At 38.0% G+C, this 11376-nt stretch overlaps 1 pseudogene; it reads right to left on the bottom strand.

The window, feature by feature from the left end:
• Window positions 1–1292: 1292 nt before the first annotated feature.
• LOC149530311 (caffeic acid 3-O-methyltransferase-like) lies at window positions 1293–4049 on the bottom strand (annotated as a pseudogene).
• Between the last annotated feature and the right edge of the window lie 7327 nt (window positions 4050–11376).

Genomic DNA, 11376 nt, shown 5'->3' with positions numbered 1-11376 from the left:
ATCGCATACCAAAATCTCCGGCTTGAACAGTTGTACATGGATAACCATGAGCGTCGGCATCGGCACTGGTCAAACATTGTAAATACTCCCCCATTCTACCGCCGGCGAATTGGATGGCATTTGCTGAGCTTTTCTCAATTGTAAAAATCTAATTCCGTTTCTCCATTTGATTTTCTTCTCTTTAAACATGCAGTTCTATCTACATTTTCTGCCTTGTATTTACAGTTTCATCCTTCTCTCATCATCTTTTTCTATATTTGAGCAGGGTTTATACCAGGGAAATTGTTTTAATGTCTATGAAAGCTTAGTTTTTGAAGTCCAGTGCCTGAGATCGCAGCTTCTAAACCATTAGGAAAGGCAGGCGTTAGTGAGGGCTTGCGTGTCCCGAGACTGGTCGAAGGCCAGCGTCATGACCTCAGTGTTACGGTGATACATTTCGATCAGGAGCTGTTGAACAGCTTCGCACTCAAGCTCGACGGCTTGAAACTATCCTTAATTTCCCTATCGGCACCTACTCAAAAGAAGTGGAAGAAATGAAAAAAAATATTCAAAATATGAAGGCTCTATAGCCTTGGGTTTGCTCTTGACAGAGCTATAGATTGGTGGAACAACAACACGGGGGAGGATGAAAGAACTTTGGATTAAATAATGCATGAAGCAGCTTCGTTCAAATTAAAACAGAAGAAGGTGAAAGCAGTAGGTGATTTGTTTGAACAGCTTGTCAGAAGCTCTTCACCTGTTGTTCGCGCAGAAGCTTTGACTGGGCTAGTATCTACTACAGCTCATACAGATCCTGTTAAAGCAAAGGTCTATGAAAAATAACTACCACCCCTGCCAGGTCTATCAAGAGTTGATGCGATAGCATTAGAAAAAAAAAACGCCTGGTGCCAATCCAACTATGGCTGGAAAACATCTTCGGGCTGAAGATGCTTCTAAAAAAAATGACTGAACTAGGAGAAGATAAGAATAAAGCCAAATTAAGAAGAAAACGCAAGGAATTTAGGTGGGCCTGGTCTTGGAAGCCTACTTCCAAGACCTTTCATGCGAATGGGCATGGAGGTGCATGGATTCATAATTAGGAAAAAAAAGTTCAGTCAGGAATCATTATGGAAATGTGTGATTGCTGCAGCTGCAAGGGCTCATAATAGATTGTGTGCAGTGGATTTCCCCTTTTATGAAATCCCGCAGAGCTAAAGAGTCGGTGAAAGCTTCAGGCCATGGAGTATGAGGTCAAATTTTAATTTTAGGCCTTGAGTCTCAACCTTTAGATTATCAAAATATTTCAAAATGGATCCACAAATATTCAGGAATAATCCCTTTTTATAATCTGAAGCATTTTCAGCTAAATGAAAACTGACAAAAAAATCCCTAAATAAACATGTTAGCCTATAATAGTCGAATCAAAACATGTTGGAATTACAGTGAAACGAACAGTCTAAAAGAGACGAAATAACTAGTAGTAAGAACTCAAATAAGCAGATGTGCAACTCCAGCTAAAAGTAGACCCGTAAAGATGCTAATAGGGGATGGTGTAAAACCGTCCTCTGCTACGGTAGTTGCAAAGGGACTCAAAACAGGGGTTGCAACATTCGAACCAGCAATTGGAGATCCCACACCAGGGGAATCTGGAGAGGTGGTTGTGGGAGTTGGTGCAAGAGCAGCGCAAGCACTGAGCGGAGGGGTTTGGACCTTGCAAGCAACAGGCATGGCAGCAACACGAGTCTGGTTAACAGTAATGCCATATGAACTGCTGCTTGCCAGCAAAGTACAAAGACAAACTATATTCGAATTAACAACCTTCTTAAGCCCACTGCAACAATCCTTTGAAGGAGGTGTTGTATCATTTGTCATGATATAACTCAAGCACGGCATCAACTCTGACAGCATTATCATATCCCTGATTCCTCCTATTTCTTCTGACTAGCTGTACTTGCTCTGCCGTGGCTCTGGCAACACCATTTCTACCAATATCAATTTCCCTTCCTTTGGCAGAGCTTTATGACAGTTTTTCAAAATTTTCTCACACTCCTCATCTTCCCAGTCATGCAAAATTATCTTCATAAATATAACATCTCCATTTGGAACGCTGACAAACATGTCGCCTACAACGTGTTGCACACCAGCATAAGTAGGAGCCTCTGAGATTACTTCGGGGAGATCAAAGTTAAAGCACTTGATATTGGGGAAAGAGCGAGAAATGGCAGAAATTGTGGAACCGTTTTCACCAGCAACGTCTACCAGAGTCCTGAACTCCATCTTGCTGAATCCATCGCCATAAGCCGCTAAAATGTCTTTCACCAGGATCTTCGAATATGTTCCAATGGCCTCATTAAACAGCCTGCCAACCTCAGGCTTACTCTCGGCGAGGGAGAAGGCGACTTTTCCATGAGCCAGCTCAAATGAAAAATTGCTCCCGGATAAAATGCTCTTGCCCAAACGATACCACGGTGAAATTAGGGTTTTGTGAGTGTGCAGTAAAAGCCAGGGAGCAAAAGTCCCTTCCTTTGCTCCTTCATTGTCACTGTCTTTGACAAGCCACTTTGAAATAGGCGTAAGGCCATATTTAATGGCACAATCCGGGAATAAGGTTTGGGAAAAAATGCCTCTGGTGGCCAGAAATGAGAGTGTGCGGGACAGGAAATCTATGTTAGGTGAAGGGGAAGGCAGAAATTTGGCAATTTCCTCAGCGGAAAGCATCGATTCAGGTCGGCCCCTGGCAATAATGTCTGGAATTTCCAATTCCACAGCCCATCGAAGCCCTAGAGAGTACATAAAATTGAACATGAGCTTCCATAGATCGGTAAAACCTTCCAAATCCTGGCCATTCGGCTAATCAGCAGAGATCACTTTTGATTCAAAGTCCAGAGAAGCACAATGTGGATTTTGAAAGCAAAGGGAAGGGCGGTTTAGGAGAACCATGTAAAAATAAAACCTTGCCTCCTAATCGGCGTATAGAAATTTCAATAAACAGTTTATTGTTTCCCAAGGGTAAAGTATTACTAGTGAAGAGCACAACCAAGCATAATACAGCCTCTATAACAGTTCAAAGTTCATGTAATGAGCCTTTTGGCTCCACATTATCTCTTTCAGAGTGGCTTATAAGGAAAACCCTTTGGCGGCAAGCCTTCCAAAGGGGGGTTAGATGAAAACTAATAGAAAATAAGAAGTAACTTGCACAAATTAGAGCAAACAAAAGTTAATCGGGTTTGGCGGTAAACCAGTCAAATCCAAAAAAAAAAATAATAATAATAATAATTTCTTCCAACTTAAGAAGATTAAAGAAGAAATTAGTGAAATCTCTCTCAAGAGTCTCCTTCGAATCGTACCTTAATGCAAACACTCAAAACAAAGATTAAACTGCTCTGATACCATGTTAGAAATAGAAAAAGAAATCTGTAAATAAACAATACCAGGAAAGAATCTAAGTGAGTAAATGCATGAAAAGATATCACCATAAAATAGGAGAGAAAGCTTTGAGCTCCAACACCATGAGACAAGATATTTGGAAAGGGGAAAGCAAAGAAAACCCCTTGTGACATTATGAACGAGGCATGAAAAGCCTAAGAAGAAAGAGAGAGAGAGCGAGAGAGCAATGGCTCATACAATATTTGAGAAGAGGAAGAAACCTCATTGTTGAATGAGAGAAGAGGGTCATCTCTTAAATAGAGATGAGAGAGAGGAGTTAGAATGTAACTCCCATGTCTATGAATGCCACCATTCATATGTGTGTGAGGCCAAGTGTGAGATTCCTCTTAAGGAGGAATAATCTAAAATTAGAAATTACAATACATATTTATCCTCACATATTCCACTAGATGACAAAATAAGATGTAGTGGAAAAAAGACAAAAAAGAAATATATTAGGATACCTTGGCTTATATCCTAATATATTATAATAATGAATAAAGGAGGTCTAACCTTGGTTTATAAACACACCAAGGAAAGATTACAACTTCTAACAGATCCACTAAGAGCAAACATTCATACATGACAAAGAACAACAAAGGTAAGAACAATGCAGCATCATTAGCCAATAATTTTTCCGCCATTGCATTATTTAGAAACACCATCTTATTCAAGGATATACTACATTACAAAATTGGTAGAATTCATTCTTCTAACAAGGTTAGAGGTGTATACAAATTATTGTATACAAATCCCATATGCTATAAATTATGTACATAGAATCATGACAAGGTCATCCATGATAACCAGCGATGTCAAATTTATTCAAATTTTGGTAAACTAAGAACTACTCATTCATGCCAAGGAGCAATTGTTTCATACATAAGTTGTAATTAGAGGAGAAGACATATGCATTTGGAGGAATATGATTGCATTGCACACAGCTAAGATTCTCAAAGGACTTTGCTGTGAAAACTAGGAACAGTGAGCATGCAAGGCATGATCTACAATTGTTTTATATTTACTATTGATCGCAATTTTTAAGGAATTATATACACAAGTTGTCACAACACATGAACTTAAAGATTATAGGGAGAACAATCCACCTATAAGGTCATTACTCATCTCTATAACATATGCATCAATGTATGGATCATATTCTTCTTGAGGCTTGAAGTAATGCTTCACATTTGCATTTGCTAGTTGCTTCACGATTTGTATATCTTCTAAAAGGTCCATGCAATTGGTCAAGTTTTTAGAAACAATTTTTGCATAATATGTTGAACCAGATTTATTCTACAAGAATTCTTCACTGCAAACTATGCACAAAGATTTCTCAACATTTGGGCATTCAATAACAAACACATTCTCCAAATGTGTTGAGTCAATTGCACCAGTAATTGGAGAATCCACTTAGGACTTGGGCATGGAATAAAATTCGATCAAACATTCTGAAAGTCCAAATCTGCCAAAAATGACTACAAAATTAGATAAGAAAATAGTTATAGATAATAATTAATATATTTTCAGACATGGAATAATGTATTCTTATTTGACCTAATCCCAATCCCAACCATAGTTTAATTTCGCTTCACTAGTCTGTTGGCCTTGTTACATTGGACTCCGCTACTCATCTTTGAAAAATGTTGATTATGTCTTTTGGGACTGCTAAATTAGCTCTTCACTTTCATGAACTTGAAGTTGGGAAAGCTGTGTGTGGTATCCAATAGTCTGACCCATTATTCCTCAAATTACTAAAATCATTTGGTAGTTTTGTCACATGGAAGCAACTATAGGCTGTTTTGGCTAATTTATGTTCATTTTTAGTTGAGATCATGAAAGTAGCTCTATTGTATGTCCCACTATTTTTTAGCAATAAAACACATTCATCTTCAATCTAGGATGTTGAAGGATTAAATATGGTTTTTGAAGGTTCCAATTCTAATTCCTACTGATGCAATTTTGTAGTCTTCTTTGAATAGATTCTTTTGAATTGCCATTTGATAAAAAAAGATGACACAATTTTTCAATATTTGTCTAGAGTGACCATGGAAGTTTTTCTAGCAATCATAAACTCAATAGTCTTATCGGGCACTTCACTCATTCTTCTATTCTGGTACCTTATCATGGCTGGTAAACAACTAAAACCTTTAAGTTTATGTAAGATATTTCTATTTTAAAACTTTAACATGTTCCACCAAAAAATATGAATCTTTTCTATGACAAAATGAGTAAAAAAAACATGTTTTTTTTCTACACAATAAGTTCAACTAGAAATTTCTATTGCTGTATATTCAAAAATAATAATTGTAGATATTTTACATGGTTTGAGGTTGAAGTTTTTTGGGATGCATGAAATTAATTATTTTTTGAAAGTTGTGTTCGATTAAAAAATGGCAAGAAATGATTCTAACCATTGACAATAATTTTGGACTTCTAATCCTAATCTATTTTAATTTGTTGGTAGAGTTCACTTGGTTCTTCTAGTGAGTCTCTTTTACCATTGTGAAGTGAGAACACTAATATTGTTTTGGTAGATATTTTTTTCTAAAGTTTTTATATAAATTTGTTGGTTATATCTCAGTGTTTTCTACAAAATTTCCACCATTGCAATTTGTTTTTTAACTTTTGTTTATTTTTGGGTGTTTTATATGTCTTGTCCATGCTTGACAACATAATGAAATTGGTTTGAAAATAACTATAATGAGTGGGGTATGCAAGAGAATTAGTCATAAGACTCATCATCAGAATCATTGTCATATTGAAAATGACAAATCATGGCATCTTGTAAGCATTTTACCAAGATTCCTCCAAATTACACATTGTTGTTAGTGTTGGTTGTGTGCTTCTTTCATTTGGTTGTTATAACTTTCTGGTCTTCAAGTATTTCAATTGTTAATTTGAATAGGTGCAAAAGGGGTTTCTAAGCTTAGAGAAACATAAATAAAATAAAGATAATGACAACTTCTAATGGTCATGAATGCTTGTGCTATGCTCTGACAACACATGGAGAAATTAAAAATAATATCTAGCTATTTTGGAATGAACATTATCTACACTTGTGCTTTTTACAACTTGGGAAATAAGCCTAGTATTTTGGAGAAGTTTTGATTGTGATGTGGGAAAATGTGGTTTTCTTGAAGGTCAGTGGTGCTTTTCTTGTTGAAGATGTCTTTTGAGGATATATAAAACTAAAGGAAGATGGAAAAAAAACTATGAACACATGATAAACAGAAAACCAAAAATAAAAAATTTATAACATATTCACCCTAACTCAAACAATAAGGAAATGATGAAGTCCAAAAAGAAATTAAAAACCGTATATGTATCCTATATTGGACTAAAACAAGTCCGAGATACATTTGTGCATTAAGTTTTAGAAGAAAAGCTTCATGGACACACATAATTTCAAAAAAGAGTAGACTTCTTGCCCGTCTAAATTTTCAAAGAAAACAATTACGAGGTCCCTCATAAATTTTGAAAAAGGGTTTCCTAAAAAAAGCGCATTCTAATGACCTATTTCAAACAGCAAAAACAAATTACATGACTTTTCAAAGATTAATTAATAAATCTATGGAAACAACAGATTCAAAATGCATGGGCATGAATGATTCAATGCTTCCAAAACAAAGTAAATGAGCTTCCAAAATACAATATGGATATATGTACATGTACATATTTTATATTGTATTTATCAAATTTTTTTAATTGATAAAAGATCGATGTCAAATATTATATTAATAATAATAAAAAAAAAATATACATACTAGACAATCATCTAATTGATAATTCTGAAAGTATAGTATGAAGAACTAGAGATAACTCTATGTATCAATATACTAAAAACAACTTGATGAAAATTCTAGAACCAATACAATGGACCTCTAGTAGGATTACAGTCTACCAAAAATTAAAAAATTAAAATTCAAACCCCAAAGAAGAAACTAGAATCAACTCTATAATAAATGATTCTGCGAAGATTGGCTCATTGAATAGGAAAATTGCTTATGTAGATGAAGGAATCTAAATCTCAAGTAATAACCATCAATGGGACTAGATTTAGTAAAACATTGGTCATCACAAACCTTTAAGGATGACAAGGGAGAATGTAGGGTAATAGCTCATAGTCCACAATCAGAATCTCCTACGAAAGTTACACTCGAAGCACTTTCAACATGCTTCCCACCCCCTCAAATCGCCAATCTTTACAAAAAACTCTCCAAACCCTAAACTAATGGTAATAAAGCTTGAAATAAATCGTCTGAAAAAACAACAACATTATAATCTTTGATGGGCAGATCCACCATCACCTCACTAGGAAACTGTTGCTTATTTTTGTGCCCTGCCAAAATTTGAATTCAAATACAAACCCTGCCCAACGGTCACTCTCCAATTTAATATTATTTTAAATGTCCCAGAAATATCAAAAAATTGTTAAATGATCAGACCTTATGATTTATTTTTGCGGGCCTGCGAGTTCCTCATCGTTGGATCAATCCAGATCGACAGATGGCGCTATGTCGCTATTGAAAGTTGCAAGTCATTTTGCATTAGTGACATAGTGCCCTTTTGCTGCGTGTCAAGTGGGTCCTCCCTTTCCCTGATTGTTTCTCCGGCATCGGGTTTTGCTAAGTACGGTGGGTGCTATGGTGCTATCAAGAAATTTTTTCTTCTCACCTTAAGCAACATAGTGCCCAGACAGAAAGTGTTACTGTGACGAAGTTTAGAAACACGGTGGGTCCAAAGTATGCCCCGTCAAAGATCATGATGGACTTGTTAGACAGTTTGGTACATGGTCGGTTCTCATTGGTTAGTATGCTAGTAGATTGGACCCATCTTGCCCGCCATCAGATCTTAGAGGATCAACGGTGGGCGCTATCTCGCTATGGAAAGTTGCGAGAATTTTAACCATAGCAACATAGCGCCTAGGCGACACGTGGCACAGATGATGTAATGGGCCCACCCTACTCCAAACCAATATTATGGCTCATCTCAGTGGTAGTTGTCAGGTGGGTCACAGTACAATGGCAATTTTTTATTGGTCCATTCAGCCAGCTCAGTGTGCGGTTGTACAATTCTGCTCACGATCGTAGATCTAAGGAAATTGATGGTAGGCGTTATCTCACTATGGGAAGTTGCACGGAGGTTACACATAGCAACATAGCGCCCTTTCTCCATGTAGATCAGTGGGGCCAGGTCTCGCCAAGATGGATATGCCAGGATGTGCCAGGTGGTTGCCAAGTGGATTCATGGATCGAAAACCTTATGGAGGCAAGCGCAAATCTTCCCCATCGTTGATCTCGTGGAGATCAATGGTGGGCGCTATCTCACTATGGAAAGCTACGAGAATTTTAACCATAGTGACATAGCGCCTAGATGACACGTGTCTTCACGAGCCCAGTCAAGATTGATAGTTAAGGGCTGGCAGTTATGTTGTAGCCGTCGCGGTTAGGGTTTTAAAGAGATGGTGTGGTTACTAACAAAGGATGTGGTCAAACTCATGAAGAGTCGCAAGGTGGCATAAAGAAATAAGCTTGTTGGTCCACGTGGCTCGTCCTGCTTGCAAAGTTTAGTTAACTCGTTGACTCTACTGATTCATGCACCAAAATGATAAGAAATCAAGGGTTTTGCCGTGCGATTTGATCTCTGTAATCAATCCTGACCAACCCAGAATGAATGCGAGACAAGGAAGAACACTCCACCTCCAATCCAATCTATCTACCTGGTCAAAGTGATTTAATGGTGTCGTTTCTGTCTTCTCAAGGCCCTATTCCAAATCATTATGTCTGGATCTGCCAAAAGATCAAATTTTCTCCAGATCCCCATGATTGTTCTCTACAGGACTTCAATGTAGTGGTTGTAGAATAAATTATAGTTAGAGGACATCTCAGTTATGCGTGAACTATAAAAGCAATTTTTGTAAATTTTGTAAAGGTCGATCATTCTCTGTTGTTCTTTGCTGTTGCTCTGCAATTCCAGTGTAAAATTCCCTTTGCCTCTGAACTGTATGATTTCTGCCTTATCTCCTTCAGCCATTTGTGTGAAGGGTAAGAACTCTTTGCCTCCATTAGTGTTTTGTGAAAATCTATAATCTGCATGATTGTATCTCCTTGGCCTATGAATGATAATATAAGTGAGTCTCTCTTCCTTGTGTCATTCATCTTGGTCTTCTGATCTGCATGTGATTATTTGATTAAAGCAAGTATGAATGTGTATATCCTTAGTTTCATTCTGGTTCAATAGTGCATATATGGGCATAGATTGGTCTGAACACTCTATTTTGGTGCATCACCTCTTTAGATTAGATTAGGTAGATTTGCTTTCATGCTCTCCTTCTCCCTTTTCCTCTTCAAGAGTAGTTAGGTGCATCCTGATAGTAAGAGGAAGCCGACCTTCTCTGGAGACTCAACCTCATAGTTCAGGTCCCACAGCTTGGAGGTTGTTTCCATGTTTCACTAGGTTGTCCTCATGCATAGGCTTTGGAAAAGGGTGCAAACCTAAGTGACAACAGTTTTTGGCACGCCTGGTGGGACGTTTAGTTAGAAAATTTGAAGTCCACTGGTTAGCCAGTTGATCCTGATACACTAAGGATTTGGGTTTTATTCTTAGTGCTACCAGCCTTTGGAGGCATTCAATCAAACACCATGGTGACTCTAGTGCAAATCTACTGGTTTCAAGCAGAAACGATGCTGGTATGTAAAGATCATCTTTGATCTTTTGTGATTTTCAAGTTTTCTATGAAATTGCAGCTTTTATGAAAACTTTGTTATGGATTCATTTCATAGAAATAGTCATTATTCCCACCCATATCATGAAAATTTATTCCCCTGCCCTCATATTGCCAATTTCAATCTCCACCCCACGCTGTTTATAGCCAAGCTACTCAAAATTTTGACCCTCCACCTGCTTCTACTCCATTAGTCCCAACATCCTTAATTAAAGAACTTAAAGATATGTTGTTAGGATTCCAAAGAAAGATGGATTCATGGGATAGGAAGATAGATGAACAAGATGAGCAGTTATTGCCCTGGGATAGACAACTTGAGGAGATTGATGGGCAGCTTGATGAGGTTGCAAGGCCACAAGAACTTGAGAGACAACATGAGGAGATGGCCTACCAGGCCTACCTCCAACATGAGGAAGAAGAGAGGGAGAAACAAAGACATTTTGAGGAGAACCTTGCAAGGCAAATTGTTGCAGCAAGAGAGGAGGAAATGAGGCTCCAATCAGCTCATTTTCAAACCAAAGAGGTAGATAACCCCCCTTCTCCCAAATATGTCATCCCAAGCTTTAGGAGGCCCCCTCCCTTACAAGAGCCTACTATTGTAGCCCATCCATCCCCTATAAGAGAGAGTTGGACTAGTCATGAACCTCCTAAGCCTATCACTATTCAGTTATTTCCAGGTGGGCCGATTGTATGGACTTATGATGGTTCAAATACAGATTTTTGGGAGAGTGAATCCAAATCCACAGAGATTCCATGTGAGGAGTTGCATTCCACTAAGGAGAACAAAGAGGAGGTTGATGAGCCAAAGGAAGAGGACCCAATCCTCTTATTTGAAGAGATTCCCTCTTTTGCTGAAGAAGAAGAAGGAGATTATACGGTTGTTCCTTCCTTTCAGGGACAAGTCATGGCTTTTGAGCCCTTGCCAGTGAATGAGGATCTGTTGCAAGTTGAGAAGGAAGAGGATCTTTTGTTGCAGTATACAACCCTCTATGATGTGGGAGATCACACCATACTAGTAGATCCAAAGGAAGTGGTTTATGGGCAGCATGAACAAGATGTGGAAAAAAATCAAGAGGAGGAGCCACTTCCAAACCAGTTGAAGACTACCATTGTAGAGCACAATCAAGTGGTCAAGGATGATTCCTCTGGCCCTACACCATCAAGAGGGTGCCCCATAAGGTATCTAGCTTTGCAAAAAATCAGCAAGTTGCCCCCAGTCATGCTCACTCCAGAGCATGAGGAAG

Source organism: Cupressus sempervirens, chromosome 11 (assembly GCF_028749045.1).
Source record: "Cupressus sempervirens isolate cs-2001-9-10 chromosome 11, ASM2874904v1, whole genome shotgun sequence".
NCBI lineage: Eukaryota > Viridiplantae > Streptophyta > Pinopsida > Cupressales > Cupressaceae > Cupressus > Cupressus sempervirens.
The sequence above is the reverse complement of the archived record's forward strand: the minus strand, read 5'-3'. Positions and strand labels throughout refer to the sequence as shown.